At 34.9% G+C, this 23,697-nt stretch overlaps 1 pseudogene; it reads left to right on the top strand.

The window, feature by feature from the left end:
- The first annotated feature begins 4,010 nt into the window (after positions 1-4,010).
- The window catches only part of LOC138820646 (large ribosomal subunit protein uL16-like), a 59,199-nt pseudogene continuing 39,512 nt past the window's right edge, over positions 4,011-23,697 (top strand).

Here is a 23,697-nt window from a genome sequence, read left to right as displayed (position 1 = left end):
TCTCATTGTTACAATGTGTCAACCTGTATCCTTATTTCAGCATTTTGCTATTTCACTCCCCTCCCCAAATTAGAGAAATGTAAATACAAGATGCAGGGTACTGGAATCAAATACAGTGAAAACAGGGGTTATACCATGGGGAAAGACCATACAAATGAAACAAAAAAATCACATAGTACATTATAAATACAAAAAAACAGCAAGAAAGATAAAACCACTTGTGTCCCTATCTTGGGGTTCATTTCACTTAGGATCATCATAATTATATGGTCATATGTACATAGCTTTTGGCCTGGATAAAGGAAATGGGATACACACACACACACACACACACACACACACACACACACACACACACACACACACACACACAAATGGAATTCTATGCCTCCATCAGAAAAAATGACACTGCCCCATTTGTTAGGAAATTGAAAGACTTGAAAAACGTTATATTAAGTGAAGCAAGCCAGGCCCAAAGAAACATAGGTCCCATGATTTCCCTTATTTGCAATAACTAATATATGTTTAGCACAAGCAGAAAAGGTCTTTTTTGTTGTTGTTGTTAAAGATTCTTTCCATGAAGTGCATGCTGGTTTCTACCTCACATTCCTTCTACCCCCACTTCCAGAATGCTGGGATTACTGATTATTTGTGTGTGTGTTTATTGTTATTATCAACTAGTTGTACACAAAGTGGTTTCAATTGTAAGTCAATGCTCCTTAATCACTATCACCCCTTCCCTTGTTCTCCCCCATTTTACATCTCCTGTCCTTACTCTCAAGTTACCTAGTTCATTTTTTTAATATAATGTACATTGAACATGCTTATCCTTTCTCTTTCCATTCCTGTTCTCCTCCTTTTCCCACACTTTAAAATATATTCCACTTTCTAATATTTGTTCTGATAAACAATATTTTAGTTGTTCAGAGGATTTCCACCTTGGATTTCTTCACTAAGTATTTGTGCTTTTAAGTTACAGAAATTCCTCCACCCTTCTCTAACCCAATGCCAGCAGGGGGAGCATGATATCTGAGCAGCCCAGGTCCAGCTTGAAGAAGACCCTTAACCACTCCCACTGATCACTTCTTGCATAAGCATCTGGCTCCAGCTCTCAGTCCACACCCTATTTCCCATCCTGACCCCTTGGCAATTCCCAGGCCAGCCACCATGTAAGGAACTCTATGGTTTCCAGTAATAATTGCTCTTTTCCAATGTCACAAAACGCACCATATTCCAAGAAATAACCTCCATTGCTCCCCAAAATACTTATTAAAAGCGCTGTTTTCAGTTTTCTTTCATAATATCAGCTATCAAATAAAAGTGAAAAGTAGCTTTTTATCTACAACCTTGAAAAAAGGGGAAATCATGGAACCTGGCCAGGATGCCACCTGGTGGGGGCAAATGTTCAACATTTTACATCTTAGCTGTAAGGGAAGTTCCACATGGAGTGTCTGGAGATGTTTTGATAAAGGAGCACCTCACCTGTCTCTTTCAGTTCAGGTTATCTGGTGGATATTAGGCACTCATCCAATGTGAGAAAAATCACAGTCCCAGAAAACTGGGACAAATAAAGTATAACAAAGGAAGGATTAACAAGGTCACTGAAAAAACCTCATTCTTTCCATGCTAAAGTGGTAGATTCCAAGGTTGGGACTGGAGGAGAAATGAGAAGGTCTAGAATAGCAATGGATGTGATTGATGACTCTTCATCTTGTTTGTTCATGGAGGAGTCTGCAGCTGAGACAGAGAACAGCAAATACTTTCCTTTCACCCCTGAAAATGTTGTCTAAGCAGCCATATCTACTCATCACTTCAGGATTCCATCTTCAGTGGATAGCTTCATCTGACAGTCTCTGGAAAACTGAGCCCTGTGGCTTGTGACAGGAGGTTTTGGGTACTTTGTACCAGCAGCTTACCAGTGTGAGCATTTAGAGAAATGGAGATACCTTTATGGTGGCACTAAATATAGAGGATGGTAAAGCCAATGAGAACTTGCCAAGGTAGAATACACAGTCATTGAAAACCCAGTTGAGTTTCATGCCAACTCTCTTCTCTAGACAAAAGTTTAATTGATTCTACGCTCTGGAAATCAGAGAAGAGGAGGTTGGAGCAAATAACGGGTCTCACTTCCTTCTGACATGAGATCAGATGGATTACCAGGCATCCATTGAAAAACTTTCAGAGATTTTCTCTTTTCATTGTAGTTCAGAAAATTATCCACATGCCCATAGAGACTGATTGTAGGTGCCATTTTTCTTAGGATAAAATGTGATTGTGCAGAAGTCCAAACCAGAGCTGGCTTGCTATTTCTGATGCTGGTCTTCCAGTGTACCTGCCATGAAGTCTTTTATGATCCAGAGGAAATTCTTTATACATGAGTTGTCAAAGGATGTTATACTGTCACCACATTTCATCACATATCTGAGCATACCAATGAATACTAGAGAGTGTCATTATATATTTTTTGAAAACTGCTGTGTGAATGAATACGCAGATTATTAAATATTGTATTTGCTTGTATAGTTTATCTCATGATAGATTGTATATTCTATCTTAATATAGATTATTCAGTGTGATATTCACCTTGATGATAATGACATTTTTGGCCATTTCTACCATTCTCCCTGTGGGATTAGATGAGAATGCAATATTTTTGCTAATTCTCCTGGTGACCATCTATTTTGTGTTTATGTTCATATTGTCCTTTTTCTCTGTTCTGCTGCTTTTTTGGAACCATTGTTCTTTGGACTGCCTGGCTTCTGTATTCAATATTTCTCATTATGGTTCCATGACTTTGTAGCATGGTAAACTCTGGAGTAACACTTCTATATAGGATTAAATGTAACAGAGGACAGCGGTTGTTAGAATTAGATGGTATGTAACTATGTGATGTGTCTTGACAGTCAGGGGCATTAATATCTCATGCTGTTTTCTATTGAGCACTTGTATAGTTTTGGATTATATTATGATTATCCTTTTTATAATTGCCTACCTAAAATTGTTAATTCTGAAAAATATTCATAAATTCCTCTTACTTTGAGTTGTACTCACAATGAAGAAGAGCTTCTTAATTTATTAAAAAAAGTTATTAAGTTAGAGCAACTAGGTTGTGATGTTTAGAGTCAAAGTCAATATACAATAAGCAAAGTTGTGTTCAATAGTAAAATCAAAAAGAATGCAGTGTGCAATTCTTTCTTATTCTCAAATATTACTTCAGGAAAGCCTTCTAATGATTCTTGTGTTTCTGATCCAACTTGGTGAATCTGACCTTCTTATTAACTGCAGACTATTGATAGCTTAGCTTACCTCTTTTATTTTTGTGATCTCAGAAGTTGGACCTATGTCTGACACATCCCAGTGGCTCAAGAGAGGTGTGAATTGAATTTATCTCACATATAGTAATAAGAAAAATAAAAGGATAACAATTCAGAAACTATTTCATAGTGTACTGCTTTCATATGCTAATAGGTAAGGAAATGATAGAAACTTGAAATATTAACAAAATAAAGTAAATTTAAAAAATAACCTCATTGTCTTTGTAGACTATATCTCTGCACTGACCTTTGCACAAGATCACAGCTGAACATAAAAAAAAACTTTCTCCTAATTAAAACAAAATCCAGGTGAGTACTTTCTTAAACATGTATTAAACTATATCATACTTCAACATATATGAGTGTGGTATGTGACATGGATATTCTTTTCAAAGAATATAAGTGTATAAGTGAAACTGTAGGTAAAAATATTAAGAAAAGAAAATATTTCCTAAAAATTTAAAAATAGGGAGGCCAGAAACTTCCAATCTATAAATTAAGAAACAAGTGAAGTTGCTAAAATTAGACAATATTTTCTCCTTCAGCTGCTACTTTAATTCCTCCCCCTATTTCTTTTTGTGCTTGTGTCAGAACTTGAACTCAAGACCTTGCACTCTTGATCATGCCACTGCAGATTTTTGTTAGTTAATTGGAAAAAGAGTTTCCCAGATTTTTCTGAGATGCTGAGAATGAAACATGGTGAATAGGTAGGATTATAAGTATGAGCCTCTAGAAGCCAGATAAGTATCTTTTCCTTCTACTTACAAAATTTACTATGTTTGAATAAATTTTCTCAGTGCACAAAGATACATGTAAGTTATCTTCTCAAGTGTACATGTGTCAAAAAATGATACATTCAACAGTCCACATGAGAATGTAAGTGAAGCAACTGAATGTCTACTGAGACTGAAAAATTTAATGTTCTCTTACTTCTGTTACTGCAGCTCTTCTAAATAGCACTTACACTCAAATGTTCTCTTACTTTCCCCTATCTACAAGGTGACATGCTCTATTCTGAGATAGTTTTTTTCATATGCTCCAACACTAGCTGCAGCTGAAAGTTTTTAACATTTTAAACCATTACTAGCCATTGGTAGTAAAAAAAAATAATAATGTATCTTTTATGATCAGCTTAAAATTATTTTTTTCAGAAAGTTTTTCCAAAGCCATATCTCAGGGTAATATAAAAACAAAAGTAAAAACAGTTTTGGTGATCTGGCATGTTTTCTCCAACAATAGATTTAAATTGATTTTATTCTTTTTTAATAATCTGAAAAATGCCTATTAACATTTTGGCTGCTTTCAGTGCTTCACATGTTTGTATAAATCCTACAGCAGATCATAAAAAATCATAGCTACCTGTAAATGACAAACTACCAACACAACCTCTAATTTCTTGAATCAAATGGGAAATAAAATAACTTTTTTTCATTAAAATATATTAGATTGGGCTGGCAAGGTGGCTCAGTGGTAGAGTGCTTGCCTTGTATGCATGAAGCCCTGGGTTCAATTCCTCAGCACATATAAGTGGAAAAAGCTGGAAGCGGCACTGAGGCTCATGTGGTAGAGTGCTAGTCTTGAGCTGAAGAGCTGAATGCTGAATTCAGGCCCCTCAATGGACAAAAAAAGGATTTTAGATTGATCAGAAATTATTTCCTACATAGGGTGTCTCCTATTTTAAGATATATTGCTGATTCCTTTGTCTTTTAGTCTATATGCATTTGATCCTATTATCAATGCTTTCCTAAGAGGTAAAGTTAGGCTCAAATTGAATAATGTCTAACTTGACATTGATATTAATATTTTTGTAGAAGTGCTGATACATATGCATGATACTCCTGTGCAGTCAGCTACTGGAGTTTATAATTGCAGTTCTTCTTAGGGGAAAAAACAGGAGACATTAAATGCTGATTATACTTTGTTCTTATACTTCATGACATGTTTGTAAAGTTGAACTGGTACAGAGGAAATCCTACATCTGCAAGGAAATCCCATTTCTGTTCATCCACATTATATAGCTGGAAACAAGATCTGTGTTTGATACTGACAAAATAGATATTTTAAATCTCCATGATATCATAGAGTAATAACTCACCTTGACACTACTACATGAATAGGACATTAGACACTTTAAAACGATAATCTTGTAATAAGTTGAAAGGTTCAACTCCTAGCCTTTGGTAAGGTTCTTTATCAGATACGGTTTTTGTCATGTTATCATAATAATGTAGTCAGTTTTACATAAACATACAGATTAACAAACCAAAATTGTGATGTGTTAGAAATATTTCTGCAAAACTATTACTTAACCAAGTAAGTATTAAGGATCTTTTTATATTGTATGTTAACCACTATTTGATAATTGTGGGGTGGGGAGAAAGAGAGAGAGTATGTTCTGGAAGATAGACATTCTGGCTGCAGTTGGATAATACAGCCATATTTTCTTGATTTATGTATCCATTATAGCCAAGTATGCTGAAATTTTCTTTATGTATTTGTTGGCAACTTATATTTTATCCTTTGAAATTTCTCCATTCAGTTAATTTCCCCAATTATTAATTCCATTATGGATTCTGCTTGTCCCGTTGGTTATTTTTAATCCCTCTGTGTATTCTGCTTATATTTTGTAAAGATTTTCTCTATTTTTTCCCATTCTGTAGGTTATCTTTTAGTATTTCCTTTGCTGTGCAGAAATTTTTTAGCTTGGTGCATTCCCATTTGTCAACACTTACTCTTATTTGCTGCAGTGTTTGAGATATTCCATAGGCCTGTATCTTCATATGTTGTTCCTATATTAGTTTCAAAGTTGAAAGCTTTTATTAAGGTGTTTGATTAATTCTGTATTGACATAAGCACAGGGCAAATGACATGTGTCTAGTTTCAGTCTTTTACATGCAGATATTTCCCAGGTCTATTTGCTGAAGTGACTGTCTGTTCTCCATTGTAAAAAAAAAAAACAACAAAACCAGTGAGCTCTAAGAGTGGGCTTATTTCTTCATCTTCAATTGTATAGTATTAAAATATAAACCCTGGACCAAATAATATATGGTAATATAATGTAAAACATTTAAGAAATATTATATGTTTTCAAACTAAAAATTTAAGAATATATCTCCCACTAGAAATATAAATTACATTTAAAAGCAATTTTGTAGGAAATACTTATACTTGATGCATTTGTAAATATCTCCTTAAAATTCTTGTTTATATCTATGAATATATTTATCTCTATATAAGCAACAGTATATAATATATGCTAACATATATTAGCAACTATACATATAGAGAAGGAGAGAGAAAGAGAACCAGAGACAAATGCATGGCTAGGAAGAGTGAAACCATTATTATGAAAACTTTTAATGTGATATTTATAGCTTTCTGAAGAACCTTATAAGCAAACTGTGTTTAAAATTATATTTTCCAAGTGGAGAATATTATATAATATAAAGCCATTTATTTTTCTTTTAAATATTCTACTATCTAGGAAATTACTGATAAGTCTGTAGATGTTCCTAAACTTAATCAGCATTTTTCAGACATCATTTCCTGCTATGGATTGTAGAAGAAAGTGACATGAGCAGTAGAATCAAATTGACAGGCTTGTTCTTTCTACTGGTTAATTTAATGTGTTCCTTTTGTATGATGGTCATATTCAGGAATCTTGAGCATGTAAATACTGTGCAGAGCTTGTATCAATTTTCCAGCAGTTCTAATTTATCTTACTCCACACTAGCCTTGTCAGGAGCCTCCCATTCTGGGACTGCTGGTCCTCCTAGTAAACGTGCTGCTCTTATACCTCAATGGCTATGTATATATGGCCATATAAGATGCTGCTAATCGAAATAAACTCCAAGATACAGAAACAAGAGCTTTTTCTTTGCTGTTGTTGTTCAAAAATAAATAAATAGGGCTGGGAAAGTGGCCTAGTGGTAGAGTGCTTGCCTTGCATGCAAGAAGCCCTGGGTTCGATTCCTCAGTATGACATAAACAGACAAAACTGTGACTCAAGTGGTAGCGTGCTAGCCTTGAGCAAATTTAGCTCAGGGATGGTACTCAGGCCCTGAATTCAAGCCCCAGGACTGGCAAAAATAAATAAATTAAATAAATTTAAAAAATACATAAAGAGTCTGCCTATATAAGGCATGCACACAGTGGGAACGCCTCCTTTTCTCGACAGTGCACCACTGAAGACTTTGGTGTCGCCATGGGCCGCATCCTGCCTGTTGTTACTGGTATTGTAAGAACAAGCAGTACCCAAAGTCTCGCTTTTGTTGAGGTGTCCCTGATGCCAAAATCCACATATTTGACCTGGGGCAGAAGAAGGCAAAAGTGGATGAGTTCCCACTTTGTGGGCACATGGCGTCAGATGCATATGAGCACCTCTCCTCTGAAGCTCTGGTGGCTGCCCATGTTTGTGCCAACAAGTACATGGTAAAAAAAATTGAGGCAAAGATGGCTTTCATATTCGAGTATGACTGCATCCTTTCCATGTCATTCACATCAACAAGATATTGTCCTGTGTGCTGGCTGACAGGCTCCAGACAGGTATGTGGGTGCCTTTGGGAAACCCCAGGGCACTGTGGCCAGGTAATCATGTCCATCTGCACCAACCTGCAGAATAAAGAACATGTGATTGAGGCCTTACACAAGGCCAAGTTCAAGTTCCCTGGTTGTCAAATGATCCACATCTCCAAGAAGTGGGTCTTTACCAAATTTAATGCGGATGAGTTTGAAGTCATGGTGGCTGAGAAGCACCTCATCCCTGATGGCTGTGGAGTCAAATACATCCCAAATCGTGGTCCTCTGGATAAGTGGCACCCACTGAGCTATATCACTTTAATCATGTTCCCCTATAAAACTTGCATTATGTCTAAAAATAAATCAATACGTACATACATACATACATACATGCATACATACATGCATGCATACATACATAGTACTAGACTAACTGGAATAAGTATATTATTGTTAACAAAAAAGATTGTTATGTTGCTTCTCTGAACAGCAGAGTTTCCTTCTCATGAACACTAAGAGCCTGAGAATGACAAATACGACCCTGACATAAATAAAATTTTATTTTCTGTGATGTTAATAAAATGCTTCTTGGGCCTTTTGGTTTTGGACATTTCATTGTCATCTCTTTTTTAGTGTGTTCTTAGCCTATTCAGGGTTAAATCCAAGTGCATGAGAATAATTAAATTTCAATTAAAAAATGTGTGGACATGTGTGTCAAATAAGTTTCATCTGTACCTTTTCCATAGTTTCTTAAAACAGGAACTACTCTACACTAACCTGAAGCTTATAGTCCAGGAGACAAAATGGGTGTCTGTTCTTATTTTTAACCAAGAATAAGCATAATTACTAAAGAGCATTCTGACAATTAAAAATTACTATAAGCCCAATGACTTATTAGGAATTTTATAACAAAATTATAATAATGAAATTATTTTTGTAGTTTTAATAATTGGCATTTGGAATATGTGAATTAATTAGAATTATTGATATATTGTTTACTGGCAAAGCTGTAGCCCAGACGCGATGGAGTAAGCCTCTTAAATTATGATTCAGTGGAGACCTATGTACACATGCTATCCAACAATTTGGTCTCCTGATCTCATTCTGAGTTTAGATGTATGGATCCCAGAGAGTAAGGATGCACTTCCTGTAGTGAAACTTTCTCTCTACATCAGAATTCTTAAAGTCACACACAAGGCTTTGTTGAAATTACAAAGCAGGTTGCTCTGGTGCTCTTATTAATAAATGTTCGTGTTTGCAGTACAATACATTTTGTTACTTGGTTTCATTTAATATAAATGGAACAAAAGAAGCAATAGAGAAATAGGGAAAGTACACATATGGGACTTACACACTATCTGCTGCTAAAGGCTAATAATCTTCCAAGAATCCTTAATGTTGGAAATAATGTTGCAATAGGTCATGGCCAGTTTGCACAAGATAATAGTAATCACTATCAACTCTCATGGCTCCAAATACCTGTCAGTGGACTTCATTTCTGTTTTAAAATTACTTATTTTACCAGGACAATTTATTACAAGTGAAGCTCCACAGATCATATGAATATAATTTTTCTCCACCCATAAATGTAAATGAATATTAAGCAGTAGCTTCATCACCAATGGGACACTTTGTTCTTGTTTCTTCGGTTCCTTTCTGGCCATTTGCACTTTTTTTTCAGTGAGGGCCTTGGAAAAAATTTTCAATCAATTATGTGTGATCAAATCTTTCCCACATAATCAGTGTTCTTACCATATATAAAGGCATTTTGAGCACTGTCAGCTTCATGTGACTTATGATAGAGTGAGATTCAGTGTGATGTAGATGTGTGTGCAAATGAACTCTAAGAAATATTCTTGGTTAGTGCCCAAATTGGATACGTAATAATCTGTTCTAATTTCAGTTAATAATATTGAAAATAAAGCATCTGGCCTGGGCACCCATGGCTCACATCTGTAATCCTAGCTATTCAGGAGGCTGAGATCTGAGCATTGCAGTTTGAAGCTAGCCAGGTCAGGAAAGTCTGTGAAACTCTTATCTCCAATTAACCATTCAAAAACCAGAAGTGGTGCTGTGGCATAAAGCGTTAGAGTGCTAGCTTTGATCAAAAGAACTCAGGGCAGCTCCCAGGCCTTGAGTTCAAGCCCCATTGACCAACAAGAATAAAAGAAAAAAGAAAGAAAAGAAATCATCTATTACAGGGTACACAAATGAGCATAAGAAGAGATATGTTTCTCTTGAAAATCTAATTTCTGTCCATATGTGTATTTGTATATTTGTATCTTTATATGTGTATGTATGTGTGTGATGAAAAGTATTACATATCAACAATACATGTCAATGTTGTATCCTGGACTGCCAGATAAAATGCAGGATAATAGTTAAATGAGAATTTCAGGTAAACAACATAATATTTTAACATAAGAATATTCCATGTAATATTCCATGTGATATTGGTGATATACATACTTTTCAGAAATCATATTTATGTGTCTATCTTGTATTATGTTCTCTAAAATAATAACACAATTTATGTATGTTAAAGTTTGTATACATGAATGTAAGCAGGATGTCATCACTTACAGTTTCAGTCTATTAAAACATTTTGGAACTCATCAACATTGGAGTAATGTTAGTTTTTAAGCTGTTTAAGTTGAGGACATGTTTCCTTGTGAGAACAATTTTTACTACCAGCGCAATTCTACAGATAAATATCACATATTCCCTTATACCTAATCCTACATTCTCTGAATCTTTTCACTTACAAATGCTTTCATTTCAAAAGCCAGTATAAATCCAGAAATAAATCCTTCCCCTGGCAAAATGGTGAAGCAGAACTTAAGCTCACTGATTTGGAAAGCTCACTTTGCCATCAGCTAACAAGTCTACAAGTCTTCATTTTCAATTTCTTACTTCCTTCAATTTTTATAAACAGTATGTTAGGTCCTCTACTCTTAATCTTGTTGGCTGAATTAGTTTAAACTAGCTGGCTTTTAATTTTTTCCCCCTTCTGGGTCTTCTGGCTTAGATTGCTGGAGAAAACTACAAATATAGATTGCTTATTAAAGAAATGCCTGTCTATGTTAGATAGTATTTCTTTGTGATGCCTTTCTTCTCTGTTGTCTGTGCAAAAAAAAAAATAAGTGAAGTATCCCATATTGCTATCAGTCGTGTCAGGGACCAGCAGATCCTCAGTGTACTTGCTTTTGAATGTATTTAGAGTCTTTTCCCTATGGAGCTCATAGAGCTACATTGCTAACACTATGCAAATAGTTTCCATATCATCCATATGAGACTTTGTTATCTTGCTTTTATAGCTTTCACATGATAAAACCACAGAAACAGTTTCAAAACTTTCAAAATGTTAACAGGAGTTCTTTGAACTGTTCATCTCTTTCCCAAACTTATTTTCATTTTGAACATATGCATGTCTCTCTTTGCTCAGGTTTTTCCCCATTCCTAAACAATATTCATAAATTAGTCATCTTTTAAGTATATATTAAATTTGTGGCATTTTAAATATATGTATATATATCAGTGTTTGGAATAATGTATCATTATTGCAATAAAATGTATTTAAAGGTTTTAATGTGAGCACCATTAACTTTGCCACGATGGACAAGTTAGTCAAATTTTGAATGTCAGCATTTTCCAGTGTGAAGAAATTATCTTGACTTGAGACTAGAGAACACAAAACATTTGACAGTGTCCACTGTTTAGCATTAATTTAATAACACCCATTATTTTCACTGGAGTAAATGTACTTAAAATGTACATCTGAGGTACATTAAAATAACTTATATGAAGAAAAGTAAATTGGGATTCTTCATAATTCCCTAACTAATAGTTTACATAGTTCAAATACATTAAAAGTTTAGAATATTGAGTTAAAAATAAGCAGTCCTTACTATTAATCCAAATTATACTGGATTATTGAACTCCTTCTAGTGTAGTAAAGAATTTGAGGAAATGAAGAGATAAATTTCATTATTTAATCTCATCAATTCTTAGTTTTCTCAGCTGCAAAATATTTTGAATAACAAATACCTCACAATTATATAAGTTAAATGAGATAAAACTTGAATATGTTCAGCACAGTATTGATAAAAAGAAGGCAATAGAACAATATTCATGAAAATATTAAGAATAATATTATTAATGGTATTTACACAAGCTTACTTGAACATTTCTTAGAGAACTAATTAGTAAATACTATCATTCTACCATGTTTACTTGAAAACATCTAAGCTATATAGTTTATTTTTAATGAGAATTTTTATTGAAAAAATACAATTCTTGCTTGTTAAGAAATGTACTCATTACTTTGCTTATGTAATTGTAACGGTATTTTCATTATAAAAAACATTAATAAAAAATACAATTCTTTGAAAAAATCTTAGTATCATGAAAAGTTACCCCGAATGAATGTGAAAATAAAATGTAAATGAATTTATATGGAATCTACCAACTTGTCATTTCTTCTACGTCCCTACTTTAATGACTTTATCAATAGATTTGTTTTTCGTTTGAAATTGGAGATTTCCTCTTTGAGAGTAACACTGACTCAAGATGACTGATTCTAAAACTTTGAATAAATATACAAACAAATAAACACCAAAAAAAACGGTTTATTAAAAAAGATTAATTCTGTCCTAAACTCACCTTATTCCTCTAATTTACAAGTTATTTAAAGGTGCAATTTTTCTCTAATTCTAATTTAAAAGCACAAAATAATTTATAATTGATTAAATAGCCTCCAGAAGCACAGGATTTTAAAATAAGTTATAAATATTAACTTATACGTTGTAAATAGATCCTTGAATTTATACCAACTGTCAGTTTTCATTAATGAGTGCACTACAATGTTACTTAGTATAATAACAATCTCCCTGCCAATATACCATTGAATATATAAAGTCCAACACTGTTTTACATATGAAATATATTTATCTCTCTTTATTCTTTTATTCTCCAATTTATACTCATTATTTACCATTTTACTGCGTGTTTTACAACCATTTTATTTATAACATTTCAAATATTTTATGGTAATTACTTTTTCTGTTGTTTCTTCACTGATTAAAAAAAAACATTATTATTATGAAGTTGTATGAAGGGGTTACAGTCCTATAAGTCCCATTAGTACTATGGCTCCTTCATTTCCCCCATTTTTTCATTGATTTTTATTGGCGCTCTCTATTTTTTTAAAGTGATATGTTACTCCTTATCTTATTTCCTCTGTAGAATCCTTCCCCATTCTTTTGCACTTTGTTCTTTAAACTGAGGTTGATCTATTACTCAATCCTGTGTCATCCCTTTTCAAAGTGTTTATACCCTAAATTCTTAGTATTCTAATTGAGATTTCTGATACAAATAGATTTGTGCATGGTACAGGGAACATAGTAATAAAAATTACATTCATGATATCACAATTTAGAAAGAAATCTGAGGGACAAACATGAACATTATGGCAGAGATTTGCCAGCACAATGTATTGAGGGACAGAAAACAAAGATGCATTTTTTTTTCAAATTAATCCAAGGGAAGCAGGATAAAATAAACAATTCCAGCAGAGCATATGCAGAATAACGGTCCAAGGTAAGGAGAGACTGGCTGTGGAGAAAATGGAAGACACAGGAAAAGTTTTAGCAGTTAGGTGAGATTGCTCAGGACCATGATCTTAGTACTTAGCATTGAACAAGGAGGCTCAGGAGTTTGAGCTCCTTTCCAAGACCAGCTTAGAAAATAATATTAATGATTGTTGAATTTTCACTCTGTTATTGATTTTGAATCATTGCATAGGAAGTAGAGATTTCGGTTTGCTTCTGACATGAATTTTCTTAGTGACATACATTTTCTTAGTGTCAGAAAAACTGAGAAGTAGAAAAAATGATTGCAGAAGTCAAAATGATAAATCATAGAAACCAGGTCCTTATCAGTAGTCAAGAAGGTCAAAAATATGTATTCATCTGAAATAACCAAAAGATAAAAATTTCAGTGTCATTGGGGAATCTGTAAAGGAAAAAAGAACAAGAATGACACATGTTATTCTTCAATCACTCTTCCATACTTGTGTGCATTACATAGAGACTTTCCTAGTGCTTTGTATAAATAGAGAAGTAGCCTAAGGGTGAATCATATCCTCTAACTTACTGTGTGAACTGTGTTACATATAATTTTATGTGACAAAAATATTTTGTAGCAAATTTGAACAGCTTAGGGGTAAATCACACCTTGAGACTTACTATGTGATCCATATTAGATATTTTTCCATGAAAAAAAAATGTGTGTGGGTTGATACATTTTATTAAACTACTGCCTTATAGATAAAAAAGAGTAAAAATTATATGTTTACTAATAGGCTTGGTGTGAATGAACATTGGAATAAAGCCTTTGAAAAACAGTGGTGATATTTTGTAACATTTTAGAAATGTGAATATATGTAGCTTACTGCTGATTTTTTAATTTGTCTCTGAATGTGATGAGCATGCTTTTGGTTAGGGTTACAACTGGATAACGTGAAGGGTCATGCTATTAATGCATTTTAAACATGCAACCGAAATTATAGTTTCCATTAAGAAAGACCAGTATTCTGATATGCTTCCACCACTGTATTTTTCTTTACACCTATCCTCTCATTTATCAGTTTCAAAAGGTTTCTGCTGTGAAAGATGCCCAAGATAAACAGTAGGAGAGGATGTGAATGAAAATAGGATAATACATAAGTTGCTTCATTGAATTCATTGAGTGTATATGTCAAATGGCTTATTCTTTAAAGTACAAGTCTAAATGCCATTTTAATAGGTCCAATGATAGTAAGCAAATAGAACTTATATACCCTTTTTTTGTTGTTGATACAAATTGACTTTATTTTAATGTTTCTTTAATTGTAAAAATAGTGTAATTGTAACCCCTCTGTATGGCACTTTCACAATAAAAATAAATAAATAAGTAAATAGTGTACAGAGGGGTTACAATTACATGAGTAATGTAATGAGTACATTACCTATCGAGCATTATTACCTCCTCCTATTTTCATTGTATTTGGTTCTGGTTCCCTGCATCTTGTATATACACTTTTCTAATTTGAGGAGGGGAAGGGAAAATACTTCAATAGGGATACAGGTTGACCCATTGTAACAATGAGATGTACAAGACACTATGTTGTAAATGAACTGTACAACTTTTTTATGGGGGGTAGGGAGGGAAGAGTTGGGGAGGTGGGGAAGGAAGGGATAATAGGGGAAAAACTTATATACACTTTAATTTTCCTTGTTGCATATATTTGGAACAATTCATTTTTCCATAAATTAAACAAAGAAGCACAAGCTGTTACTGAACAACAACAGTTACAGGTAAAATTTATGCCTTGGGAAAAAATGTTGGAAAAATATGACCAGGACTTTAAGTTTCAATTAAGTTATTTTCATTTTCTTTTCTTCCATGTATTTGCTGTACATTCAATTGTGATGTTTTAATCATGTGGCCTGTAAGTTGACTCCAAAAATAGTCTGTACTCATTGTACCCAAGTGATAAGAGATATAAATAAAAGTCGTTTTTCTTGCATTTCAAAAGTCATCAGCTTGTGATACCTGAGTTTATAAATTTGAATTTCATTTGTTTAGAATTTACATAATTCATCATTTCTGTATGATAATGTTTTAAACATTGAATTCAATGGCTTTTCAATTTCACAATTTCCAAATATTCTTTTTTTTTTTTTTTTTTTGTCGGTTGTGGGGCCTGAACTCTGCGCCTGGGTGCTGTCCCTCAGTTCTTCAGCTCAAGGCTAGCACTATACCACTTGAGAGAGAGCAGCACCACTTCTGGCTTTTTCTGCTTATGTGGTGCTGAGGAATGGAACCCAGGGCCTCATTCAAGCAAGGCAAGCACTCTACCACTGAACCATCTTCCCAGCTCACTATTTTCAAATATTCTATCTAGAAATTCTCACACTGTGGAAGCTGAAAGAAATATGAATATGTCCATCATTTATATGTGAAATCTTCTGCCAAAAATTTATATGCATAGTTAAGCCACAAGTATACACCCACATTTGTCCTTCCCATTATATGATGTAAAGCAAGTACTCTAGCTAAAAAACACAAATAATTTGATGGATACCTGAAAATCACCTCTTTGTCTTGAGTTACATACTTCCAGTCTTCGCTTCCACTGCCTTCCTGCTACCATGTTCTGCATCTGACACAGATCCCTTCTTGAAATGCCCTATTGGGATGTATGTCTGAATCATATTATTATAATTATGAGTAAAGGTACTGACATATATATGAATTTTGAAGTTGTCTCACTGCCAATATCTTCTACTAGATTATTAGCTTCATAATCACAATGCTTTACTTCTCTTTCAGTTTAGTTTTACAATTGACACAATGGAGAAAATACTTTAGAGGTAAATTTGAATTTTTTTAGTTTTTCTTTTTCTTATTTCTTTCTTCTTTTTTCCTTGCCTCCTTTCCCTTTTTCCTCCCTCCTTTACTTCCCTCCTTCCTTCCTTCCCTCCTTCCTTCCTTCCTTCCTTCCTTCCTTCCTTCCTTCCTTCCTTCCCTATGGCTTTCTCTCTCTGTTTCTCTGTGTCTTACTGTCTTTCTCTCTCTCCCTTCCTCTCTTTGGAATGTAGTTGGGATGTAGATCTTATTACTCATTACATTTATAGGAATAGGATATCATTCTATGACATAGGACTTCAAACTAGCCTGAAACTTACAATATCCCTGCTTATGCTTTCTCAGTATTGAGGTTTAAAATGTGTATCACCATGCCTAGCTACTATTTTAATATATTATCATTACTGATATTCCTGAAATCTGAGGGTGTACTTTAAGAATTCTGTATTAACTAAAACACATATAAAAGATAGTGTAATACTCTGAAATGTCAGGAGTGATGGATAATTATGAGTATTTACTATAAAAGGGTGGTGTTCCTTTCTATAGAATCAAAATTATTCTTTTTTTTCTTTTTTCTTTTTTTTCTTTGTAGGTCATGGGGCTTGAACTCTGGGCTTGGGCACTGTCCCTGTGCTCTTCAGCTCAAGGTAAGCACTCTACCACTTGAACAACAGCACCACTTCTGGTTTTCTAGTGGTTTATTGGAGATAAGTGTCTCACCGATTTTTCTGCCTGGGCTGGCTCTGAACCATGATCCTCAGATCTCAGCCTCCTAAGTAGTTAGGATTACAGGCATGAGCCACCAATGTCCACCTCAAAATTCTTTTAAGACAATGAAACACAGTCACATTATAGGAAACTGAATAACTTAGAGTGACATATATTGTAAAATAAAATAATGTATATAAATTATGCAAATAATATAACTAAACTATTATTAATGCAAATGTGTTTATCTTACTTAAGAATTAATGGTTAGCCAGTGGTACATATTTTGTTATTTACAGTGAAATAAAGTGCAGGAAAACTCTGTATGAATCTGCCTGATCCAATCAACCAATATAAAGTGCTAAATTACTAAGACTGGAATTATATTTTAAATTAAAGCTGGCCATTTTGGGGACATTCCTTTATCTTTTGGTAACAGCGAAAATTGAGACTTAACAAAAGCAACTTAGTTTTCCTGGGACATTATAAAGGCAAGAAAAGTATCAATCTAAATAATTTTTGGAAGCACCAGGTTTCTATTGTTTCTGTGTGTTGAGCTGTTTACTTTTTTGTTTTTAAGCAATGCATTTTGTACTTCCAGCTTGCCAGCCACAAAGAAATGGCATTTTGTTCTTTTTTAACTTGCAATGGCCTTGCTTCTACAGCATTATGACTTCATTCACCAGCAGGCCTGTTTTAGGACTACAATGAGTCTAACTTCCTGCTCAAAAAAATGTGCTAAAGCTTCTGGCTGAGACTTAAGACATTTTAGAAGAGCATCCTTGTGGGAGGGAAAAGGCACCAAGCCAGCTACTATGCACACGCATAAATCTGTCACTTATCTTGAATCTGGCACAAAACTTGTGTCACTTAGGAGAAAAATATGCTGAGAGATTGTAGTTCCTGCACAGAAATCACTATTTAGGTTTTTTGAGGGTTTTTTGTTTGTTTAGTTTGTCTTATTTGTTTTTTGTGAGTAAGGTTTGCAGTTTGATCCTATAAGTGGACAGAAGGACGAATATAAAGAGAAAGCTATGCAATCATGAAATGATTTTTCTTATGTTAGTCTTCTTTTCTGTTTTTTTTACTCACAGTGTAATTTGTGGAACATGTGAACAATAAAAAAGTTTATGTTCTATATCTCTGCATTATTACAGTAAATAAAAACATACAGTGCAAAGAACTTGGCCCATAATCCTCTGCAAATTCTCAGTAGTTTTTCTTTCTTTAGTAGCCTACCTTTTACAAATTTAAATAGCAAATGTGTGTAGGTAGATAAATGGGGTGAGAAAAATGAAGAAGGGAAGCCAAAGAAACCAGATCAGATATGCTTCATTATTGCCAGGGTGCTATTATTAGCCCAAGTAATCTGAAAGTAATCACACTGCAATTCAGACACTTGCTTCAAACAAGTATTTAACCTGGTAGCTAGCACCATATTTACACTGTGAAGCCATCTCCCCACAAGCACTGCCCATATTTGAGTTCATTGTCTTTAGGCATAGCTGTATACTGGAACTCCAAATTCAGTGCTAAGTACTTTTATGAAAATGCAACTGCTGAGAAGGCTGAAAGATTTAGGCAGCTCATGCTGCTCAAATAAAAAGGAAAGGAATTGTTTCTAAGACAATTATACTAAACACAGCAAGCATGTTATGATCAAGACAGAAATTTCAAAGCTTTTAGGTGCAAATCAAACCCCCTTAAAGAATAAGCTTGCAACTGATTCACCATTATATTTGGAGGAATGTATTCCTAGAGATGAAATTTGAGATATTTTTCTCTGATTTTGTCCAATTTATCAAAGTTGGGAAAATGAAAGATGACTCATCTTGAATATTTATTCTGAGGAAAAGACTAGCTTCACAGTAATTTAAAAAGTAGAATAAAAGCACTGTTTTAAGTAAATGCTTAAAGTAGTTACATGTCATTTGAAGCAGTCCTAAGTAAAATTTAAATTAAGGTAAGATGCTGTTTACTATACAACATGCTGAAAAGATTTTAAGCAAATGTGTCAATTCACTCCACATTCTGTCTCCATTTTTATACACCGTTCTCCAATAAAATTCATCTTAAAATTTCATTTATCACATTCTAAATAAAAAGAAATGATAACAAATAATGAATGCAACTTGCATTTTAAAAATTGTAGTAGGTGGAAAAAATGTTAAAAAGAGACTTCTTCTGTTTTTATTCCCCTGTATCTATCAGAGGAAACAACCTGAAAAATCATAGCACAACATCACAGTCAGGATGGCGATTATAATATAATATACTCCTGGTATGTATGACTCATCACCACCAATTTTCCCTGATGCTACCTATTGAGAGTCCACACACTGCATCACTCAAATGTCAGGAACAACCATGACTTCTGTGAGTTTCATTTCAAGAATGAAACTTAATATACATTTTACAATATATCCATACTTAACAAGCATTCATATTTGTTGCAGCTGGATGAAGTACGACAAATGTCAATGATACCCACTCTATTAACTGACATTTATTTTTACATTCCCCATGTCTTTGATTTTTTTCTAGTTATTCTTTCACTTGATGAGGCGGGGGGTGGAGGGTGTCAAAGTTTCCAACTATGGTTCTGGGCTCATTTGTTTCTAATTCTAATTCTATTAATTTATGCTGTAGATATGCAGCTCTGGTACTTGCTAGCATCTTAGTCAGGATTACTGTTATTTTGATTCACAATTTGATTATTTGCATTATCCCTACACATCACAGATATTTTTATTTCCTTTGAACTCTATCTGAATCAATTATATATATTATATATATGTATATATGAATGTATATAGAATATATATGAATATATAATATAAGTATATATGAATATATAGAATATATGTATATATATATATATATATATATATATATATATTCTTCCATTGTTTTAGTGTACTTCGGTGATGTAAAATGTCCATGTATTATTATGTCATTATATTTTAAAGAGCTTTATTACAAAGTTCTCAGTGCAAGGCCAGGGAAGGAAGTTACCAGGTGGTTCTCAAAGCAATATGTAAGTCAACTGTCCAGGGCAGATGGCTAGTGGAAAGGCTGCCATGAAGGTCTCAGGCCAGGAATTCACTCTGTTGGTCATGTGGACTAGAGACAGGAGCTTGCTAGTGTGTCTGTGCAGGGGAAAACTTAGCCTGAGTAGGAGCTGGGGACCAGGACATTCGACACAGATGGGGAACAGGACATGGACCACAAGATAAGGACCATGAGAGAAGACTCAGGCTAAAGGCCATAAGCCTGCAAAGAGAGATAGACCATGGAGGCCAGGCCACAGCCAGGATAAAGGGCTAGGCCAGAGGCCACCAGCAAGGACATCACTAAGCGACCAGCTAGTATAATGTACCCATCAAGGTCTATGCACAGGTCAGTTGCTTACCTCTACAGACTGTTGAGCTCAGAGGTATGAAGGTAAAATTAAAGGCCACTTGGCAGTAGTTGGGTGCCCAGGGCCCGGGGTCATGACTGTCCAAAGCCCAGCAGATAGCTACACAGGTTAGAGGATATGAAAGTGAAGGTGTGTGGAGTGGTAGGAAGTGGAGGCAGCAGCCACATGAAGCCACTAATGGACTATGGCTTCTTCAAGAGGTGAGGGTGCGGAGATCAGGCAAATGGCAAAGGGATCAAGCCAGTGGCCATACCTCAGAGCTCTTGGAGGGGCTGGCAATTCAGTGGGCTGCTAGGCAGAAAGAGTCAGGGGCCACAGCTCGGGGCAGAAGGTTTTGAAGCCTGAAGGCTAGGGGTTGCTTACTGAAAAAGACCAGAATACAGGATCGATTTGACATCTGTGTGGCTTACCCATTTGGTTATCAGGGTCTGCGCAAGCCAAAGGAGGACTAGGGCCTTGATCCGATGAATGGACTGGGATGGTCACCGGGACAAGGGACTGGAGCAAGGCTCAATGACAAGAGTGTGGAGGTGCAGGCGAGGGTGGGCAAAGGGATGGGATAAGAGAGGGGTGGGGTGCCACAAAACCAAGCATGGGGTGGTTCTATATCGGGGGCGGGGGGAGGGAGGAAAACATCCAATGCAAAAGTTGGGTAAGAGGCACCTCAAAGCCTCTTAATCATTCCACTGAGCAGGATGAGAATGTCTCCCAGTGTTACTTTTTCAGGAACTCTGGGGAAAGACACAGAAGGAGCTTAGAAAATGTCCAAGTTAAGCCTGCCAGGATGAGCAGCTGACAGGTGAGTAGCTGACAGAGGGTCAGGCAAAGATCCCATGCCACTGATCCCTCCAGATGCTCGATTGCATAGTAAAGGAAGCAGTAAGAACTGTGGGAATGTAAGCAGTTTGTGGGAGAAACAGCACAAAGAAGAGAGAGAAGCATACAGGTTGTGGAGAGAAACAGCAGTGGTTAGGGTACTTTTCAGAAGAGGAAGAGGGGGAAATAGTACAAAAAAGGGTTGGGAGGGAGGATATCATGTGAAGCACCAGAGCAGGCACTAAAGTTTTGGGGGAGTAGTTTGACCTAGAGCACTGTTTGGGGATGGGGTTTTTGAGGCAAGACAGAGCTCTTTAGTTTTCTCATGGTAAGCAATATTTTTATTTCAAACAATAACTGGCAGACAGACTATGGTTGTTCAAATTTGGGTATTTGGCAGGGAGTTCCTTAAATATGAAGGAAATGAGTCTGTCATTTCAAAGAAAAATGACAGTGTTTGTTGCCCATGATCAAATTTCAACCTTTAAGCAAAAATGAGAATTTAGGAATTAGCTTCCACTTTCATTAAGTTGAGAGCTTTTCAGCATTTGAACGTTATTCTCAAATAGATGGTGACATTAACAAATGAGATTTTGCTTATTGTCTGATGTGATGGAGTTAAGTAGCTTTTTATTTGGGAGATACTCATTCCACAAATGCATATGTTTCTGAGTGGCCAGTGCCAATGCATGTTTCCAAACGATACATTGAGAAAACATACAAAGTAGCAGAGTCCTAATACTTCATTAGTTCCTCTAAATCTTCACACTGCAGCTAATCTTTTAAAAACTATTCTTGTCAATTTTTGAAATAGTACTATTAAAGAATATGCACGATAATCAGCAAAGGCTATTCACATAATAACTTTAGCAACGGTATGTCTGTATGAGCCCAATGTTTCTTCCTATTTCAACAAAAACACATTTCTACTTTCAAAAAAGAAACAGAAATGAGAATTTTGCTGTCTCCTATTAAACTCATCTATTAAAGAGATTTGGAAAATACATGAGATTTGCAAAAACAAACTATTGTTATATTTCTCACTTGTGTTAGAAAAATAGTAAATTCTCACACACAATAATTTATTATATTTTTATTATTGACAATCTTATATATATTTTTGAATATAGCTTTTAGAATGATCTCAGTTTTAATTTCTACTGCAATCAATACATCCTATACAAACTAGCATAATGCTGGTAATTCCCTGCACTTTCTGAACCATGACTTCATGTACATAAGGAAGCAAAGGCCTAAGGGAACACAGGGTAGCTGCAGTCTTTCTGGGTCTTCACTCACGTAAAGATGAGCTAGAAGGTGAGAAAGAAATTGCAACAACTCATTAGAACAAACAAATGCTAAAATATTCAACAGAGTTCTTCTGTTTTAGATCCCATGACTTCAGACCATGAGAGCTTCATATTTGCCATTTCTCCACAAAATATACTGTGTACTCAGAACTCTGGCATGGGCAGTCTCAGCCACAAAGGATATTATACTTGTGTGCTCTCTCAAATCTTCCTAATATCTACGCTCAAGGCAGAGGTCCCTGACTTGTCAATCAACCCCAGCATGTAGGCAACCTTCCCCAAGGAGTTTTCTTCAAGGCACCAATCTCACTTCGCATATTAAACATGGCAGAGGTCCTTTGTCAATATGCAATATCCAGGAGCCACACTTCCAGGGAATAATCAGTGTACATTTTTAATTCTGTTTCAGGCATGGTGATAATGCATATAAATCAGAAGAGAGGAGGCTGAGACAGAAAGAACACAAGTCTGAAGTTAAACTAGGCTAAACACTGAGACTCTAGAAATTTCTTACTAAGACAATCCTTCTTCAGTATGCTACAAAAGATTCAAATGTTTCCTGAATCTCAAGAAATTAAATCAAAAGGGAATTCTTCCCTATTTCAAAATTAATATAAGGTTTCTATGTTTAATTAGATGTGCATAATTAAAGAAACACATATACATTTCACTAGGTTCATGGCTAGGACTTTTCTCAGATCAGTTCTCTTTTCTTAAATGGAAACAAAACCTAAGGATATGTAGAAGTGAATAAACTGTCAACTGAAAAGTATTGTATGTATTACTAAAAAGAAATGTAACTAATTCCTTCTAAGCTCTTCTGAGTCCAAAATACTTGAATCCCATCAAAGGTGATTTCTTAGCTCTTAGAACAAGAGTCAACAGATCATAATGGTCTCCATGTAAATGAAACCACATCTTCTCTGGCTATAAGAAAAATTTTCTTTGGATATCAGCTCAGTCCTACTCAGCCCTCACTTGGCACAAAGCCTCTCTTTTCAGCATCAGCACTCATGAATCTAGAAGATTTACTTGACAAATCCAGTGGTAGGATTCTGAAAAATCCTACTATAAAAGTGTGATTTTTAGAATGGAACATGTATAATCTGAACTATTCATGCCAAATGTCCAGTAAATGGCACCTAAGAATTATTTGTCCATTTCTTTATAACATCTCAATCCACCAAACTCAGGATGC

The sequence above is a fragment of the Dipodomys merriami genome, unplaced genomic scaffold (assembly GCF_024711535.1).
Source record: "Dipodomys merriami isolate MVZ:Mamm:240054 unplaced genomic scaffold, mDipMer1.0.p SCAF_9, whole genome shotgun sequence".
In the NCBI taxonomy this organism is placed as follows: Eukaryota; Metazoa; Chordata; class Mammalia; order Rodentia; family Heteromyidae; genus Dipodomys; species Dipodomys merriami.
The sequence above is the reverse complement of the archived record's forward strand: the minus strand, read 5'-3'. Positions and strand labels throughout refer to the sequence as shown.